At 32.3% G+C, this 6,081-nt stretch overlaps 1 long non-coding RNA gene across 3 annotated transcripts; it reads right to left on the reverse strand.

Annotated features, from left to right (window-relative positions):
- Positions 1-292: 292 nt before the first annotated feature.
- On the reverse strand, positions 293-5,779 carry LOC139844426 (uncharacterized). 3 transcript variants are annotated; one of them, XR_011757943.1, is made up of 8 exons: positions 5,457-5,779; positions 4,928-4,974; positions 3,370-3,451; positions 3,148-3,265; positions 2,578-2,793; positions 1,573-1,623; positions 793-1,441; positions 293-539 (listed from the first exon to the last, which is right to left on the reverse strand). It is a non-coding gene; the product is annotated as an uncharacterized lncRNA (long non-coding RNA). The 3 variants fall into 3 exon arrangements; XR_011757942.1 differs by lacking the exon at positions 1,573-1,623; XR_011757944.1 differs by lacking the exon at positions 1,573-1,623 and having other exon boundaries at positions 3,148-3,284.
- Between the last annotated feature and the right edge of the window lie 302 nt (positions 5,780-6,081).

Consider the following 6,081-nt stretch of genomic DNA (forward strand, 5'->3'; position numbering starts at 1 on the left):
CATGTGTTTGTAAAGAAAGATTCGAAAAAAAAAAAATCGTAAAAAAAAAACATTTCGAAATTTTTTTTTTAAAAAATGAAATTTCGGGAAAAAAAAATTTTGAATTTTTTTCCAATCACATGTGATTTTCGTGCCACATGTCACGCTCTCATTGGTCTCTTGAATCTCAACTTAATTTATGGATTCAAATGAATATTCCTCATGACATATAATACATATTAAGGTGAAGTTTATTGCAGATAAATACTGATTTTGATGCATTTATAAAATAAAAATAAGCTCAAGAGACCAAAAAACATGTACCAATAGGTTCTCAAAAACTGATGACACAAGTATCTTTGTAAGACAAACAAATAATCTGCCTATTGCATAAACATAAACGCAAAAGGTTTGCATGACAATTCAAATTATTACTCCGTACCATATAATGTTGCATAAACCTATATGCATACCAATTATCTGTAGTCATCTGCAGTCTGTAGCAAGTGCCAACAAATAGATTGTGACACAAATAGTTGAAGTTGAGCTCGTAGCCACAGCTGCTCAAAAATGGTTAAAATAATTAGTATATTCGGAGTTGCGCTAATTGAAAAAATTTATATTACTTTAAAATTAGTCGTCTAACATTTTAAATGAGTTGTTGATGGTCATCAATTGTTGCTCAGTTACAAGCTCCAATTGAATTATAAGTAGTTACAAATGGATTTACAATAAAATAAAATATGAAACATATACAATATGATAACACTAAAGAGGTATTAAAAATATAAAACATATACTTGGTTATGATACCTGATCAAATGTCATGTTGGCATAATCAGCGATCGAGATATTATAGGAACACCGATTTGATAACACCAATGAACCAGAACCAAGATATATAAGATAACAAAACTAAGGATCCAAGAGACGTTATAAAGTCTGCTATCGAGGATATCGCACTCTAAATGCAAAGGATACTTTACTCCATAGTGAACTTATTGTTGGGCTTTGCTTACATTTGTTGTCAAGTTTCATCTACAAAGGCATGAAAATGTAAATATAGGGTGTAATGAGTTATTGCAAGTACCTTTGGTTTTGTAGAGTTTATCTGATGGTCCTCGCCTGCTTCATTGACAAGTGAAGCTGACAAGTAAGTCATCATCACAAAACATTTTCGATGACACTTATTTGTGCATTTAAGTATGTTAATCAAATTGTACATGAGATACGAAGGTAATTTATATAGATAGTCACACCCATATTGCCACCTACTTTAGTAAATCAAAATCAAAGTTTTCGATTAAAAGGAATGGTCAAATAGTAATTCCTTCTTTATTAAGACTAACCTCTTAGTGAGAACCATTTTCCCATGAGATGCGATGTATGGAAGTTACTTGAGGCTTCATTCAGTTCACCCACAACACCAGTGTGCTCCCAGCTTCTGTCACTGACATGTATCCTGCATACATTTATAGTCAATTAGTTAGACAGATTTTTTTTTTCTTATTTTGACCAACTGATACAAATAAATTTTGGTACTTATTCAAGAATCACTTGAAATGTGACTATAGCTAAGAATTAGTAAAACACCTAGCAACTTCTTATAAAAATTCAACCTTGTAACCGATGTATCAGTTCAACCTACAGAAGAGTCATAATTCCCAACAATATATAGTTATTAGTTATTTTCCACAAAAGGAAACATAAAAGAACAGATACAAAATGAAAAACATCTTGTATCTGTGAGCCAGTTAAATACTATAAGCAGAACCCTTTTCAAGTTAAATTCTAATTTTTGGTGTTATAGCACATCCATCATTAAAAATGTTACTTCGAATTGAAATTTGGGCTAAAACTGACAATAAGAATTAGATTTAATTCCCCAACAAAAACAGGTAGCTTCCAGTATCTACGCATAACACAACATATCATATATGATTGAAATAATTTATACGGAGTACATCAATGTAAAGTCCAACTTACCAACATGCCGAGACTTAATTCCTTCACATAACACATGGATGAAAAGATCCTCATAAATGAGTAAAGCTTAAAAAAAATTAACATTCAATCTAATTTGATGTGGAAGATTACTTTACACGAAAGCAATTCAAAACCAATAAGACATATAACACATTTATACATACATCGAAAGTGAAACGTGAATATGTATTCGAAAAAGGGTTTAGTCAAAATACACCGATCGAAAAAACCCGGTGACTGTCATAAAGCGTATTGGCCCATTATGAAATATTAAAATTACACCTGGCAATTGAGAGCCATAGTCTCAAATTTGGGTCAATCGAAAACTGTTTTGACCCATTTGATCCATGACCAATTTCAACCCAAAACCGTTTTGACCCCTTTGACCCATATCCCATTTCAGCCCAAAACCATTTTGACCGTTACCCAACCCGGCCCATCCTGACCTATTTGCCAGGTTAAAATACAACGTTCGAGAAATTGCAGTCATTTAAGAAATTAATAGAAAAGATGACAAAAATAGTATTTTTTTTTTCCAACAAAGTAGAGTGATTAGTTAAAAAGTAATCACTTTTAAAAAACAAAATCATTATAGTAAAAGACTAAACTAACCTCACGAGTCACGACCACCACTAATGGTGTCATGTCTCACACATCTTATGATGTTTCTTCCAAATCTTCGTAAGAAACTCAATCTTAAAACGTCTATTTCAGTAGTTCTTTTGATATAGTCGCTTCCGGACAGCATCAGAATTCTGCTCAAAGTTGAATCGTCTCATATATTTCATTACTTGAGTTATGCCCCTTTGGCCTTTCAGATGGTTCGCCCTGTTATTTTAATAACGTTAGCTTAATCCATTACATTCTTAAAATCAAAATTTCAATGAGCACCATTAAATCTCATACTTTTATTATTCATATACATATACTACTAATCATATAAGCTCTAATCTCTACATATACATATATTTTATTATGTATTTGAGTTATTAGTAGTAAATATCAATGACTTTTGTCGTATAAGTTTAGGAAGATCAAATACAGGTCGAAGATGAGAAACAACGTACAATCTATTAAATTACCATCAGAGGACTCTGTTACCACATCAAAGAAAACAAACCCATATCGTCAAACCTCATAAATAAACAAAAAAAAAAAACATTGAGATAGCAAAAAGTCAACCTGTATGGTCTTGACTGAAGGTTTATTGATCTTCTTCAAATGAGTTCTAACTCTTCACATCTTTTTCAACTCTTCACAAATTCAACCGTCGAACTCCTTTTTGTTCTTCCACTTCAAACTGAGTAGATGGTATTATACTATCGCAAGACCATTTTTCAAGCTAAAAATCATAGAAAAGACTACAAATAACCAAATAAAAAAAGGAAAGCATGGCATATTTACTTTATTAATTGCAGTGTTATGTCCCCGCTCGGTAAGTAGTTACTTAAGCGAGCTAGCTACCCTTGCTTCAATCGCTTCACGCCTGTCACCAATTGTTAGTCTACAATTGAAGTTAATGTGCCATCCACAATCAATAACCGCAATAAAAACTAATTTGTAGATAGCAAATTGCACTATATGGTTACATGTTTGTATTACATTATATAGCAATTAATTTATACGTACTTACATATCACATGTTTTTATGCTAACATAGCATACTTATTTGTCTATGCCTACATAGTATACCATCTATTTTATACTGCATATTATACCTACATGCTTCTTACCAACATGTTTACGTATACTTATTGTACTTACATGACTTGTTATACTTGCATATTTGACACTCACATATTTTAATTATATGTTATATTACTCAATATTGTTATATGCTTTATTTACCTATATATATCGTATTGGAGTATACATTATTCATGGTAAAGCTTCTATTTTGCCAACTTTACTCGTATATTTTTACTTCACATATCGGATTTCATGGTTCTTTCTGGTCGGAGGTCCCTAGGAAGCAGCCTCTCTGCTCTACAGAATAGGGAGGGACGACTTCCTCTACCTGGGGACCGATAGGTATCCTGGGTAGAAGAATGACTTCCCTTTTACTTTAGGGTAGAGGAAAGGACTGCCTACATCTAACCTCCCCATCATGGTTGTAAAACTCGGATTAAATCGGCGAGAACTCGCCGAGTTATCGTTTTCAGTAGGTCACCGAGAACTCGATGGCTAACTCGGCCTAAAAATCGGTCAACCGCCGGTCAACGGCGGTGAACAGGCGGTCAACGGCGGTCAATTATTCAGATCTCGCCGGAAATGACAGGAGAAAGAAAAGAAGATGAGAGATGAAGGAAACAAGTTGAAACCGGTCACAAAGTAGGCCGTAAGTTGCTTAAATCTGCTGTGACTTTTTGAATTTTATTAAAGTTTTTTGTGGAGAAGAAGATAAGAGAGAGAGAGAGAGAGAGAGAGAGAGAAAAGTTACTCTGTACGTTGCTTAAATCTGTACTCCATCTATTTTCTAGGCATATTATATACCATTATTTATATTTATATATATATTATAATTATATTATATATATATTTATTTATATTTATATATTTTTATATATAATACCAGCCCTGTACTTACTGACTTACAGCTATAAGACTATAAGAGATTCACTTTAGATTAATTTCTTTTACTTTTGGCAAATGACAATAAAAGTCCCTAAAGTTTAACAAAATCAAAAATAACATGAACATACTTGATATATTATACACATATATTGAAAATAATTAGTTATATTAGAAAAGTCAACAAAAGTCAACATCCGAGTACTCCTCCGAGTTCTCCCCGAGTCGCCGATTACTCCTCAAAAACCTCCGGCCGAGTACTCCCCGAGTCGCGAGTTTTACAACCTTGCTCCCCATACTCCACTTTAGTGGAATTGGGTATTGTTATTGTTGTTGTTGTTGTAGATAGCAAAACAAACGGAAAAAGTAGAACCGTAAAATATAAGATTACCTTTCAGCAGAAAAATTTCAGAAGCAACCAAAAAGTTGGAGGTGCACCTAAGAAAACCATAATCAAACAATTAAACCCTTGAAAATCATGCAGTCAAATTCGCAGAACACTAATGCAATACACCACAAAAATAATAAACTGGATATGAACCAAATAGCTATCACCATGACCATGAAATATCAGAGGATAAAAAAAAAGATAGCAGAATACCAAACATCAATAGCATCAAATGATTAAAAAAAGTAAGGGACAATCTCAGTCGTTTTCATATATGATATGTAACTTTGTTTGCTTCAATCTCAATGATTTTTGAATTTAATCTGTATCTTGTTGCATCCTTTTTTTCATATCAATATACCAAACAAACAATATGAAGAAAAAAAGAAAAAAAATCTATTTCAATATCCTAACTTCCATTATTTACATGACGAACAAGTAAATATCAATTATCATTATTAATTATGAATCCTTAGGTCCTAATAAAAATTAACGATTGAGTAACACATAGAAATTAACATTTTATACTTACACCGAAAAATTCGACTGATGAATATTGTTCACTTCTGGATTACGGAATCTTGAGATCGTTTTCACAGCTGAAAATTGAATCTTCAAAACCCTAATTGCACCTACAACCAAATATTTAATCTTCTAGATTACCTGAAGTACAAATCGTAATGACACAAAGATGAAGCCGCCACATCTGATTCAAATAATTGATACACACATTTGTTTTGACGATTCTTATGTTAAACTAATATCAATCGTTAAAATCCGTTTATTGGTAGTCTCTGAAAACGGATCAGAGATGGAAATTTTGAGAGGATGATTCGGCAGTGTTTTTTTTTTTTTCATGCAGTGGGTGAAAGTTTGAAACCCTAGAAATTATTGAAGGTAAATGACTCCTGAGTCTTTTGATACTCCGTATGAGAAAAAATATATAAGGGTATAAATGACTTTTATTAAAGACTCCTAAAAATTATGAGAATTGATTAGTACACCACTTCAAATTTGCCATACACCACCAAATAAATTATTTGGACATTTATACCCTTCATTTGGTGGTGTATAACAAATTTAATAGTGTAAAAGAAAGGGTAAAAATGTCTAAATAATTAATTTAGTGGTGTATGGCAAATTTAAAGTGGTGTACG

Source organism: Rutidosis leptorrhynchoides, chromosome 4 (genome assembly GCF_046630445.1).
Source record: "Rutidosis leptorrhynchoides isolate AG116_Rl617_1_P2 chromosome 4, CSIRO_AGI_Rlap_v1, whole genome shotgun sequence".
In the NCBI taxonomy this organism is placed as follows: domain Eukaryota; kingdom Viridiplantae; phylum Streptophyta; class Magnoliopsida; order Asterales; family Asteraceae; genus Rutidosis; species Rutidosis leptorrhynchoides.